The sequence below is a fragment of the Ovis aries genome, chromosome 12, assembly GCF_016772045.2.
Source record: "Ovis aries strain OAR_USU_Benz2616 breed Rambouillet chromosome 12, ARS-UI_Ramb_v3.0, whole genome shotgun sequence".
Taxonomy (NCBI): Eukaryota; Metazoa; Chordata; class Mammalia; order Artiodactyla; family Bovidae; genus Ovis; species Ovis aries.
The window spans coordinates 11,663,705-11,678,291 of NC_056065.1; the positions used below are offsets into that span (position 1 = coordinate 11,663,705).

The 14,587-nt window shown below is 41.6% G+C and overlaps 1 long non-coding RNA gene across 4 annotated transcripts in view; it reads left to right on the forward strand.

The window, feature by feature from the left end:
- Positions 1-14,587, forward strand: part of LOC105611804 (uncharacterized) — a 175,460-nt gene that overhangs the window by 37,492 nt on the left and 123,381 nt on the right. For 3 of the 4 annotated variants that reach the window (XR_009595660.1, XR_009595659.1, XR_003591039.3), the window contains exons 4-5: positions 3,348-3,465; positions 5,374-5,521. This is a non-coding gene — a long non-coding RNA (uncharacterized LOC105611804). Of the gene's footprint in view, positions 1-2,956; positions 3,052-3,347; positions 3,466-5,373; positions 5,522-14,587 lie in introns of all 4 variants that reach the window. The other variant, XR_009595661.1, reaches the window with a different exon arrangement.

Sequence of the window (14,587 nt, forward strand, 5' to 3'; positions counted from 1 at the left end):
ACTTTTAATCAGTCCTATTCTAGTGACTTTGACTCCTCGGAAGCCCCTACATTCCTAGGATGTTTTAAGCTTCCTGTGCCTCCTGCGGTCAGGAGGCCTCAAACAATCACACGCGCAGCTGTATGAGTCCTGCAGGCAGGCTAAAACGCCATCAGAGGGGTTTTTGGATTGAAACACTCTTTCAAATGCAGAAGACTAAAGCCCTGAATTGACTTTTTCCAGAGAATGTCAGAAGAGTGGAAGAGCAGGCAGATTCTTATTTTTCGGGGGTGGATGCTCAGGAAATTCCAGGGGGAAAACCTGAGGTCTGATTAGCCTTGCCATCAGAGCTCTGCCGCCTGACCTTGTCACGGGTGGAATTCCTCACGCTGGATACCGGGACCTGCCACTAGCCAAAAAGGATTTTTCCAAGAGCCATCTAAGTGAACTATCTTGAAAGGAGATTCTCCAGCCCAGTCAAGGCTTCAGATCAGTACAGCCCAGTCAGCATCCTGACAGCCTGAGATTTCCCCTGTTGAAACGATCAGCTAAGCTCCATCCAAATTCCTGATCACAGAAACAAAGAGATAGTACATGTTTCTTGGGATTTCCCTAGTGGCCCAGCGGGTAAGACTGCACTTCCTCTGCAGGGAGCATGGGTTTGATACCTGGTTAGGGAACCGCGGTGCCACACTGTGCAGCTAAAATGCATCCTTCCTGTTTTGAGAGCAGCGATGTTTTAATGTTCCTTTGACTACAAGCATCCAATAACAAATCACTTTGAGGAAAGAGTAAAATTCGAGTTGTTTTTGACAGGAACATTTATTTATTTTTAGTAAAGAAGTTGGGAGAAGACATTCTAAGTGAAGTAGGTGGCATGTGTGAAGTCAAAGAAAAGTTACTGTGTGTTCAGGAATAATTTGACATCCCAGGTGGCCCTAGTAGTAAAGAATCCACCTGCCAATGCTGAAGACGCAAGAGATGTGACTTCGGTCCCTGGGTGGAAAAGTTCCCCTTGAGTAGGGAATGGCAGCCCCCTCCAGTATTCTTGCCTGGAGAACTCCATGGACAGAGGAGCCTGGTGGGCTACAGTCCATGGGGCCACAAAGAGTTAGACATGACTGAGCAACTGAGCATGACCACACACACGCAAATAGGTATAATGAGACTCGAGAATTCTGCACAAGGTGAGGAGGAGCAGAATTGAATTTTGTGAAAGGCTTTTTTTGCAAAGGTAAGGAGCTTAGACTTTGTCTTTTTGGTTATGCAGAAGCAACCAGTAGGTTTTAATCTACTGTAATACAATGTGATTTGGGTTGGAGAGCAATAAATCTTATGATATAGCCTGATGGGTATAGTCTGAAAACGATACTGTCTTGGGAGGGTTGATGAGTTGGATTTACTTCTCCAGTAGTAGAGATACAGGAGAAGTATAGTTTAAAATACTTTTGAAGTTGAGTCAGAATTTGAAGCCCAAGAGTTAAATTATACAGTGCAATCAAATAGAATTGGTAAAATCTTTCTGATGAATGTTGATACTACACAGCACACTGCAGGTATGTATTAATTTGTTTCAGTGAAAGAGTAAAATTTTGAGAGGGTACAGAGTATTATATTTGGACCATATTACTATGTTTTACCTTTGTATTCAAACTCTATGAAATCATCAATGAGAGATTTTTAGTATACTCCCTCCAGTTCTATTCAGTATTGTGAGACGTTCTGTTTCCTGCAATGTGAACACAAGTGAGAAGGTTGGAACACACTGTTTTTCTCTGAGATGACAAAAGCATGAAGGAGATGCTCAGGAAACATTCGGTTCAGTCTCCACTAGGAACACTGAGACTGTTCTGCTCGGCATTTGTTTGCATTTGTTCTCTCAGGAGTCCACCTTTTAAAAAAATCCTACATTGTTTCCATGTCCTGGCTATTATAAACAGTGCTGCGATGAACATTGGGGTACATGTGTCTCTTTCAATTCTGGTTTCCTCGGTGTGTATGCCCAGAAGTGGGATTGCTGGGTCATAAGGTAGTTCTATTTGCAATTTTTAAGGAATCTCACACTGTTCTCCATAGTGGCTGTACTAGTTTGCATTCCACCAGCAGTGTAGGAGGGTTCACACCCTCCAGCATTTATTGCTTGCAGATTTTTGGATCGCAGCCATTCTGACTGGTGTGAAGTGGTACCTCATTGTGGTTTTGATTTGCATTTCTCTAATAATGAGTGATGTTGAGCATCTTTTCATGTGTTTGTTAGCCATCCGTATGTCTTCTTTGGAGAAATGTCTATTTAGTTCTTTGGCCCATTTTTGATTGGGTCGTTTATTTTCTGGAGTTGAGCTGCAGAAGTTGCTTGTATATTTTGAGATTAGTTGTTTGTCAGTTGCTTCATTTGCTATTATTTTCTCCCATTCAGAAGGCTGTCTTTTCACCTTGCTTATATTTTCCTTTGTTGTGCAGAAGCTTTTAATTTTAATTAGATCCCATTTGTTTATTTTTGCTTTTATTTCCAGCAGGATCATAGAGGATCCTGCTGTGATTTATGTCTGAGAGTGTTTTGCCTATGTTCTCCTCTAGGAGTTTTATAGTTTCTGATCTTACATTTAGATCTTTAATCCATTTTGAGTTTATTTTGTGTGCGGTGTTAGAAAGTGATCTAGTTTCATTCTTTTACAAGTGGTTGACCAGTTTTCCCAGCACCACTTGTTAAAGAGATTGTCTTTACTCCATTGTATATTCTGCCTCCTTTGTCAAAGATAAGGTGTCCATATGTGTGGATTTATCTCTGGGCTTTCTATTTTGTTCCATTGATCTATATGTCTGCCTTTGTGCCAGTACCATACTGTCTTGATGACTGTGGCTTTGTAGTAGAGCCTGAAGTCAGGCAAGTTGATTCCTCCAGTTCCATTCTTCAAGATTGCTTTGGCTATTCGAGGTTTTTGTATTTCCATACAAATCTTGAAATTATTTGTTCTAGTTCTGTGAAAATGTACATGGAAACAACCTAGATGTCCATCAGCAGATGAATGGATAAGAAAGCTGTAGAAACTGGAGCCGATTATACAGAGTGAAGTAAGCCAGAAAGAAAAACACCAATACAGTATACTAACACATATATATGGAATTTAGGAAGATGGCAATGACGACCCTGTATGCAAGACAGGAAAGAGACACAGATGTGTATAACGGACTTTTGGACTCAGAGGGAGAGGGAGAGGGTGGGATGATTTGGGAGAATGACATTCTAACATGTATACTATCATGTGAATTGAATCGCCAGTCTATGTCTGCCGCAGGATGCAGCATGCTTGGGGCTGGTGCATGGGGATGGTCCTACAGAAAAAGCAATGTGCTTGTCTTCATTTCAGAAGTTCCAAGTGGGGAAGGTATGAGGATAGAGCAAGATCCCTGAGGCCCCTACAGCCTGCACCCCTGCTCCCTAAATCCCGCAGGGCCTGAGACTCTAAGGCTTATCAGACACCTGAGGTGAGTGGGGCGCGGATGTGCGCTGGTCTGAAAATTCTCCCTCGGTGACTGTCATGCCTTCTCTCACTCCCTGCTCCTTCCTGAGAAATCACTATCCTCATACACATAGTTAAGCCCAACCCTTCTTCACTGAGAGAGGCCTGCGGTTAGATCTTTAGGAATTCATGTTGGGAAAAAGTTGCTGCCCTGGAAAGCGTACATCTGAATATATATGTCACAGACTTTCACTGGGCCTCAGTTTTAAATAGGTTTATGTTTTGTTAGGAATCCATCAAGATGACGGGCAGGCTCTGGTTTTGGTTGTCCTGGGAGACCTGAGTGTCTCCACTACGGCCACTCCAGCTACGCTGATGCGGCACAGAGCTGGATGACTTACATTCCGAACATACCGACTTGGTCAGCTGAGCGAGTCATTTAGTAGTTGCACGTTTGCATTTATAGACTTACCCCAGTCGTCTTAGATGGCTGAAGTTACACTAACATTTCACCCTCTTCTGTTGATTGTAGTTGATAAGATTCTGCCTTATCCACAGGCCTTCTTGGCAGTGAGTGCATATTGCTTTTAAAATGCAAATCATGAATATTTGGAACTTGGCGAAGAAACTGATTTCTGCTACTCGTGACATGTGTCGCCCTAAATGAATAAATGACATTTAGGCCTCTTCAGTATGGCTGATGGGGAAAAAATAGGTACAATGAGTCAGTTCTCATTGCTGTTTTGTTTTGTTTCCTATAGATTCACATTGTCAAGACCTCTTATTTTCATGAATTTGAACACTAGTCAGTGACGTGCAGTTGTTGTTGTTGTTTTAAGATTCATTCTTGTATGCCATGCTTTCTCTAAGGCAGTGAATGAAAGGTCTCAAGGATATACTTGTCTAACTTAGAGTCTCTGAGTTAAAGTTAAGCAAAGACTTTGTTTAAATAACAATACCGAAAGCTTACATAGAGATGAGTACCTTTGAAGTAAGTGGATTTAAATGCTATGGAATTCAAAGGATTGAGAAAGTGAGAAGGTGCTATGTTAGTCAGGGATGCTGGGCTATGCTTCAGCAACAAATCAACTCAGAAATCTCTGTGTTATTATATAAAAGGCTTCAGTGTGCCTGCCGGGTCTCCAACGCAGCCTACTTTAAGCAGTGATTCAAGGTTCCATCTTGACCCTGTCATCTCTACACCAGTTTTCTATTCACAGAGGCAGGTAATGAAAATATGTGCAGAAGCCCTCTGGGATTTTTTTCTACCACTTCAGCCTAGCAGTGACACTCTTACTTCTCACAGTTTTTGGCCAAAGCTAGTAATATAGCATACCTCTCTCTCTCTCATACACATATATACAGCATACTTATCTGTAGCAACACTAGAATTGTGAAGAAGTGCATGGATATTAGATGAGAATCACATATCTGTGTCACGACTGTTATGTCATTATGACTGAGAGAAAGCCATACAATAATGAAATATTTGTGAGGTCAAAGGCACAGTTTAATTTTGTTTTACTTTCGGTTTAAAACATTTTTTTTAAGAAAGTATGCTATAGATATATAGACACAAATAATGAGTACCCCCTGATCCTGGTTAAAGGTGGTGTTTGTTTCTATGATCTTTACTTTTTCTGAGTTTTCACAACTGCTGGAATCTTTACGTCCGTTTGACTTCGAGTGGTCATGCATCCAGGTAGTCAGTATTTTAAGAATGACATGTACATCTGCACTGTGATACTGTATTTGTGATACTGGATCTAAAACATAGCAGAATACTTATTAGCATTTCCAGATAATGTTATCCTAAAGAGGGAAATATATTTTATCTGCTAATAAGAGCTTACTTTTTCAAAGTCACATGAAATAAGAGGAAGATTGTTGAGGCTGAAAGATTAAATGATTTGTTCTTTTTCTCCTCACACAGGATTTGCAGTTGTCCCTTGAACGGCATGGGTTTAAACTGCTTGGATCCATTTGTATATGGATTTTTTCAACAGATATATAAAAAAATATATGTGTTGAACATCATGTGTAAGACTTGTTTTGAAGTGGACAGCCTACACAGATATAAAGTGAGTGATATGTAATATAAAGATCATTAAAGTGTTAATTTCTTACTATTTTATAACTTTTCTTTTGAAGAATTGTATTACTGTACAGTATGCCTTCAAAGTTCCTGTGAAAAGCAAAGGAAGTGTGGAAAAAACACAATGATTAAGCTCTTTGGCCTGGATATGCTACACAAACACATTATATAGACCCAAACTAGTAACACAGCTTCACTTAGAAGAAAGGGGGCTTGGAAAGTAGATCGTCACTCCCTGGCAGCTGCTTTATAATGGAATTGGAGCATATGAATCTCTGGAGATCAGCTTGCTGTCTCCGTCATAGCTCTGTTGACCTGTGTCTTTCCAGACTACTATCGCTAGACTCAAGCCCACTCCCTTCTGGCAAAAGTGGCCACATTATAAGACAAAACATAGTAAACATTCCATTTGTAAACCAGATAAATAGTTCTTAGAAGTGAAATGTGCCTTGTCAAATTTGACACTCTGTTAAAATTTATATAAGGAAACTGAAAGGAAAAGGAAAGATTGATTTTATCAGGTAAGCAGAAAAAGAAAATTAAAAAAATTAAAAGGAGCCCTTTCTTTTTATAACATAATTGAAAGATCAAGAAACTAGGCAGTCAATTAGGGTTATATGAAATTTGGAAATTTTCCATTTTTTATTATATTCTGTTTGGAGTATGCTTAATTTTAGCCAAGTTATTAGAATTTAAAGCTGTATTGCTGGAATACTGGTGGTATTGTTAATTGCATCCAGCTATCTATAAGGAAGAAAAGAAGGATCTTAAGTGGTAGGTACCAAATTTGCAACATTTTCTCATGTGAGTCTCCAGAGATTAACATATATTCTGTTTCTTGGTCTCCATGGCTGGCATTTGGTATCATTTAGAAATATGTTAATAATACTTTTTACATAACTTTCCTGGGGGGAAGATTTTATTTTATTTTTTTTTATTATTATTTTTTTTAAATTTTATTTAATTTTATTTTTTTTAATTTTAAAATCTTTAATTCTTACATGCATTCCCAAACATGAACCCCCCTCCCACCTCCCTCCCCATAACATCTTTCTGGGTCATCCCATGCACCAGCCCCAAGCATGCTGCATCCTGCGTCAGACATAGACTGGCGATTCAATTCACATGATAGTATACATGTTAGAATGTCATTCTCCCAAATCATCCCACCCTCTCCCTCTCCCTCTGAGTCCAGAAGTCCGTTATACACATCTGTGTCTCTTTCCCTGTCTTGCATACAGGATCGTCATTGCCATCTTCCTAAATTCCATATATATGTGTTAGTATACTGTATTGGTGTTTTTCTTTCTGGCTTACTTCACTCTGTATAATCGGCTCCAGTTTCATCCATCTCATCAGAACTGATTCAAATGAATTCTTTTTAACGGCTGAGTAATACTCCATTGTGTATATGTACCACAGCTTTCTTATCCATTCATCTGCTGATGGACATCTAGGTTGTTTCCATGTCCTGGCTATTATAAACAGTGCTGCGATGAACATTGGGGTACATGTGTCTCTTTCCATTCTGGTTTCCTCGGTGTGTATGCCCAGAAGTGGGATTGCTGGGTCATAAGGTAGTTCTATTTGCAATTTTTTAAGGAATCTCCACACTCAGATTTACAGAAAGATTACAAAGATAGACGAGAGTTTCTGTGTGCTCCTCATCCAGTGTCACCTAGTGTTAACATCTTACATGATCACAGTGTGTTTGTCAAAACAAAGGAATAGTTAACACTCAGTTCAGTTCAGTTCAGTTCAGTCGCTCAGTCATGTCTGACTCTTTGCGACCCCATGAATTGCAGCACGCCAGGCCTCCCTGTCCATCACCAACTCCCAGAGTTTACTCAAACTCATATCCATCGAGTCAGTGATGCCATCCAGCCATCTCATCCTCTGTCGTCCCCTTCTCCTCCTGCCTCCAATCCCTCTCAGCATCAGGGTCTTTAGTACAGTGTTATTAATTGAACTACAGACTTTATCTGACTTTCACCAGTTTTCCCACTCATGTCCTTTTGCTATCAATATCCAGCCCAGGCTAACATACCTCATTAACTGTTGTCTCTTAAGTCATCTCCAGTCTGTGACAGTTACTTAGTCTCTCTTTGCCGTTCATGACCTTGAGACTAAATTTTAAAGAGTTCTGGTGTGGCATTTTGTAAAGTGTCCCTCATTTTACGTTTGTCTGATGTTTTCTTATGATTGTCCTGGGGTTATGGTTTTTTGCAAAGAACATGCAGGGTGATGATTGGGCTTCTCACATGCTGCTAGTGGGAAGAATCCACCTGCCAGTGTAGGAGATGCGAGAGACCCGGGTTTGATCCCTGGGTTTGGAAGATCCCGTGGAGAAGGGAACGGCAACCAACTTCAGTATTCTTGCCTGCAGAATCCCATGGATAGATGAGCCTGGCGGGCTTCAGTTTATGGGGTTGCAAAGAGTTGGACGTGACTGAGTGACTAACACATGCACATAAAATGTGCAATTTAAATATAAATAGTCATCATAATGTACATCTGTGCAGGGCTGGAGCCTTGTCAGTGTGTCTGTGGATGACTTACTTTCAGCTCTTTGGGAAACTTCTGTGGCCATGAATCCTCTTCATGACCTTGAGTGTGTACCTGCCTCCTCCTGTATATGTGTTACTGTATATTTAAGTTGATACACATGTGCCACTTTACCATTCCTTTAAAGGGGATTAAAAGGTGACCCTTTTGAACAGTCTCTGTGAATTGATGTCAGTAAAGTAAAACCTGTATGCAGGTGAGGAAGCAACAGGTAGAACTGGACATGGAACAACAGACTGGTTCCAAATAGGAAAAGGAGTACGTCAAGGCTGTATATTGTCACCCTGCTTATTTAACTTCTGTGCAGAGTACATCATGAGAAATGCTGGGCTGGATGAGCACAAGCTGGGATCAAGATTGCCAGGAGAAATATCAATAACCTCAGATATGCAGATGACACCACCCTTACGGCAGAAAATGAAGAAGAACCAAAAAGCCTCTTGATGAAAGTGAAAGAGGAGAGTGAAAAATTTGGCTTAAACCTCAACACTCAAGAAAACTAAGATCATGGCATCCGGCCCCATCACTTCATGGCGAATAGATGGGGAAACAGTGCAAACAGTGGCTGACTTTATTTTGGGGGGCTCCAAAATCACTGCAGATGGTGACTGCAGTCATGAAATGAAAAGATGCTTACACCTTGGAAGGAAAGTTATGACCAACCTAGATAGCATATTGAAAAGCAGAGACATTACTTTGTCAACAAAGGTCCGTCTAGTCAAGGCTGTGGTTTTTCCAGTAGTCATGTACAGATGTGAGAGTTGGACTATAAAGAAAGCTGAGCACTGAAGAATTGATGCGTTTGAACTGTGGTGTTGGAGAAGACTCTTGAGAGCCCCTTAAACTGCAAGGAGATCCAACTAGTCCATCCTAAAGGAGATCAGTCCTGGGTGTTAATTGGAAGGACTGATGGTGAAGCTGAAACTCTAATATTTTGACCACCTGCTGTGAAGAGCTGACTCATTGGAAAAGGCTCTGATGCTGGGAGGGATTGGGGGCAGGAGGAGATGGGGATGACAGAGGATGAGATGGTTGGATGGCATCACTGACTCAATGGACATGGGTTTGGGTAGACTTCGGCAGCTGGTGATGAATAGGGAGGCCTGGCATGCTGTGGTTCATGGGGTTACAAAGAGTCGGACACGACTGAGCGACTGAACTGAACTGAACTGAAAGTGAGTGCAGAGACAGGAGCATGTGACAAGTTGAAAGAACTTTGCATTTGCGAGTTACATTGATGACACTGAATTGAGACATTTAGACCTGAGCCAACAGGCCAAGACTGGTCCTAGGTAGTGAATAGCTACATTCATAGGTATTAATAGGTGCACTCACAGCTATTAATAGCTGCATATTAACAATTGAGCTTTTAGGTCACCCCAAATTGGAAAATTCTGTGACATCTCCTGTAGCTCCTACTGGGCCTGGTAGTGATGCATGGGGTTATACGGGATCTTATAACCCTAGGCAAAGTAGGAAGTGCTTCTGTCTCAAAGTAAGGAAAGGCTTTCCAGGTGGGGAGAGACTTCTGAGAAACTCACACATAAGTTAATAAATTTCATGCATAAATATTAAAATTAGTGATGCCTTAAAATTTATCCTGTCCTTCTACCTAGTGAGAAAATCCTTGAAAAATCACTACTTTCTCTTAATTTTTTTCCACCTGAGAAAGTTGTTTATGATTTGATGTTTATGCATTGTGTACAAATTAACATATGATGTTGACAGCAGGTACAAAGAAGCATTATTTATAGATAAGGAATTATCTTTCCATTTGACTTTTAATTTAGGAAATTTTATCCTTTTGACAGTGTAAATAATAATTCCTCCTATTAGAGGAGATTTTAAACAATAGCTATTATCTTTTTATTTGGAGATTTTTTTTTTCTTTTATGCTTATGTAATTCTTTCTGTAGTCAGAGTGTTAAACTGCTGTTACGGAAGCATGATTTGACTGGGTTTTCAAAGATTTATGGCACAGTACAGCAATGAGACTTTTGTTGCAACTGATGCAGAGACTTTCTTCTTGGAGAATGTGCAGTCCTTGCCATTTGGTGTTGCCGTGAAAACAGGAGTCTAGGGGCCATCCTTATTTACAGCAGCAGTGATATCTCTTCTGATCAGAGAGTAGCTTCTCAGTGCCCAGGGTTAGGCTTAGCTTTGTTTGCCCTGGGTCCCTGTGCTCTGGCCTTCCAATGTTGCAGCATTTTATTTGATGGTTACAGTCTTGGTCATTAACCCCAGGGCATGTTCACATGCTGTTGCAGCTGAGATACAGTAGTACACAGAGCCAGGCTCTTATGAGAGTCCAGGGCTTCCACTGAGCTTAAGTCACCAGTTTAAACACTGTGGCTCAGCTGGGAAAGAATCCGCCTGCAATGCAGGAGACCTGGGTTCGATCCCTGGCTTAGGAAGATCCCCTGGAGAAGGGAAAGGCTACCCACTCCAGGATTGTGGCCTGGAAAATTCCATGGACTGTATAGTCCGCGGGGTAGTCGGACACGACTAAGCAACTTTCACGTTAACTTTAAACACCTGAACTCTCCATCAAGAGCACTTCAGTGACGAGAGATACTGTAATAGTGTCAAACATCAAATAAAAAGCAGTTGGGGTCTTAAGGTCTGTGCACATCTGAACAGACCTTTGAGTAGACTTTGAGTTTCACATTCTAAGGAATGTGGTGTTGGGTGACTTTAATCCTGCTCTAAACTGTATCTGTTAATTCACAGTATTAATTTAGATTCTTGTTCTGTCTTGTTTTTTCTTTAATTACTTTTCTTTAAGAATTCTCTTTTTTCTTTTTTGCTATATTTTATTAAATTGGAATCTCCATGGTCATTAGACTATAGAATAACTAAAACCCTCTTCCATTTTCATTATTGTCCTTAGATGTTATACATACCATGTCCAGTTTAAAATGGAATGAGCAAAAATACCTTCCTATATAGCAGACTGAAATACGAAGATGTACTAAAGAGTTCTCAAGGACTGTCTCAGAAATGTGATGTAAGGAAAAAGAGGAAAGGAGACTGTGGAGTAGGGGGCGGGGCTGCCTGTTCTCAAATAGGGTTGCCAAGTATTCAGAGACACAGAAAGAAAGGTCAGAGGTGGCCGATGGCTTCTGTGTGAGTTGCACAGCTTCTCACAGGGTTGGACGTCAGTGCATTTATTCTGGAGTGACTCAGAGGAAGTCCTCTGCCTGGTTCCAAGCTCCAATATGAGCCACATGTGAAAGCAGGCCTCAGGGGAAGGAATGAGTGACAGAGATGCTCTCAGTAAGGACCTCAGTGAGGCTGGAGGTGAGGACAGTGGGAAGGTTTGAGGCTTGAAATGTGAAGCAGCTCTCTGCAGTTTTCAGTGAGGCCCTGTGGACAGATAAACACAGTGGTTTAGGTGCATTGACTGGACAGTCACAGATTATTTAACAGTTCTGACTGCCCACACACTAATGAACATACCTTGAAATATTTGGGCCAGTTCACATTCTTAAGCCAAGTTTTTGGTAAGAATTTATCCTGTCATTTAGGTATTGTTAGCAATTGATGGTGACCACGGCAATAGGGGCTTCTCAGTGCAACTAGTGATGGAGAACCTAAGACGAAAGTATACAGATCGAGGTTCTTATGACGGATTTTCTTTTAGGGTAGCTTTAAGAGTTTGTTGGATCTGACTCCACACGTAGGAAAGTAAAAAATAGCAGCCAGACCCTTGTGGCTTTAACAGTGAAGTATTGTTCCCAGGGGTGAATGAGCAAGTGGAACACATAAGGAAAAAGTAGAGATGATGGTTTCTCCTAGTGGGGGAATGGAGAAATTGTTAGATTATTTAAAAACCGTGACAAATTTGTGGTTTATCATACGATAAAGAATTCTGAGTCTTGAAAATGACTGCTCCTTAAACTTACTCTCCCAGTATCCCACTGCCATCCCTTAGTATGTAGGCCACTGCCTCCTAAAAACCTGAAGGATCGCAAAGCTACATACTGGGATTTAAGATCAAAATGCTGCAGAAACTTGAGAGAGGCCACCAAGTATCTGGAAGCGTCTCTGTGAAAGGAATTGACCCATTAGAGTGTAAACAGTGTTTATGCCCAGTGAAGTAAGTGGCTTCTCCAAGCCCTTTTCTGAAAATGAGAGGTCCTGACATCATGTTGAGTATGTGGAACAAAAACACTGAGGGCAAAGAATCAAAACAGTTTAAACAGATAACATCTTTGAGACAATCTGATAAAGCTTCTGTTCCAGAATTACAGAGGGGAGGAAGAATGGAATGGGGTCATCCGTGTCTTCCCGCAGCCCCATAAATCTGTCGACAATTGCCAAACTCAGAAAGCCATGTGAAAATAGAAACTTGGAGTAAGAAAGATCAGAGGATGTCTTTGTCATTTCTGGTAAGAGCATTGGGAAATCTAGCCATCTGAATTCTAGGCAAATGTGGTAAGGAAGGTTTTGTGCCTGTTGATTTAATCTAAACACAGAAAGCCAAAGAAGCCCCTATTAAATATTTGGTAAGTTGTCCTTCTGTTAGCGTGCTCACACAGTTGCAGAACAGATTTCTTTTACCAGCTGTGAAAGTATAATGTATTATAGACAATATATTAGTTTAGAGTTGGCATGACAGAATGTTTGGAGTATTTGCATGTACCCTGTGTATTCCTTTTCTATCCGAATGGTTGGCTGAATGGTTCGTTTGGGGTCTAATATTCAAGCTAGGCTCTGTAAGCTGTCAGAGAAAGATGACAGTGGATTGGATGTGGGATACAAAAGGAAAATAGGCGTTAAAAGTGATGTCATGTTTTTGGTTTGAGCAATTGGGAAGATGAAGTTGCCATCAACAGGGATGAGGACTTGTGGGGATGGTTTAGGGTTTGGAGGTGGTGCTCATTGCTGGCTGTGTTAGGTATTAGAAGCCTTTTAGATATCCAGATGAAGGTGTTGAGCAAGAAGTTGGATATAAAAGTCTGCAAAGAGGCTTGGGAGGGAGGTAAATATTTGGATGTTGACAGCATGTGAATAGTATTCAAAAGCATCACTAAGGGAGTGAGTGGAGGTAGAGGGATGTTCTGTAGCTAGGAGGTTGGAGAGAAGAGGAGGGACCTGAGAAAGTCTGACTGTGAAGTAGGAAGAAGTAATAGAGTTGGTGTCCTGGAAGCCAGGGAAAGTAAGATATTCCAGGGAGGAGAGTCAGCACTTGTGTTATACCAGCAAGTTAAGTAAAGTAATGTGAGGACCGAGAGAGGCCAGGTGAATTGAACTACTGGGTTATTGGCAATGCTGAGTAGTTTTTAGAGGAGTGGTAGGAATTAAGTTAGTAGTGGAATTAAGACAGAGTGAGAGGTAAAAGGAGGGAAATTGGGATGGTGCATGGACATGAAGTTTCAGGAGTTTGAGGCAAAGGGGAGCAAAGAAGTAGGACTGTGGCTGGCAGAAAAAGTTGGGATCAAAGTCCTTTGTTTTAGGCAGTGTTGGTGTGTGATGTGAAAGACCCAGAGATCCTGTCCTGCAAGAAAGGAAGAGCTGCTGAGGGAGCTGAGAGGAGAAGGCTGAGCCCTGCCCCTGGGCAGCTGCAGGAGAGCGGCCCTTGGGTTACCTCTACTGGGGGTGCAGACATTGCTAGGGGGTAACTGGGGAGAAGGGGGGACGTGTGGGCGTAGATACAGGTGCGTGGTTCTGAAGCAGGATGCAAGGTCACCAGCCACGAGAGAGTCTGGGAAGTGACATTACAAGTGTGGGAGAGAGGGCAGTTCTGAAATAGTATCCAGGAATGTCCCAGGTGATCGGCTTCAGGGGCCCAGTCTGGGAGTGATTAGAACACTCAGGGGGTTAGTTCTTTTCTTTTCTAGAAACATTTCAGCCTTCCAGATCATCTGAAAGGTTTCACATCATGAATGCAGTGAGTCTTAAAACAGTTACATTCTTGAGAGACTCAGTCTTCTCACCCGTAACTATCATTGCAGGTTTTGTCTGTGCTGTAATTGTGAGTACACGTCTCGCATTGCATCAGCAGCACGCTGAAAGGCTGAAGGAAGAATTTAAAATGTATGTAAACTCTCGCTGCTTGGATAGGAACTGAACACTGCAGACTCAGCACTTCCAGCACTGACTTCTTGAGTTTGTTCTCCCGACTTCCTCTCCTCTGCGCCACCACACCATCTAGTTCCTTTCTGAGTCTCCTTAATCGCAGTAAATATCACCACCATCCCTTCACTTGCTTTTAGCCTAAAGTCTTGTCAATACACATCCCAAATACTTCTCAAGAGCAGCGTACTCCCTTTCTTCTCCACTTTATTACTGTAACTCAAGCTGCTGTCCCTCCTCGCTGGGATTATCGCAGCAACCTGCTAACCCGTCTCCCCGCTCTGCGTGTCTCTGCTAAGTCCGCAAGGAAGCCAGGGTGACGTGCATCACCCTGTGTGAAGCCCTCCAGGGGTTTTCCACTGTGCATAGAATAAAATCTGCATGCTGCCTGTTTGGCCATGTCTGAGCT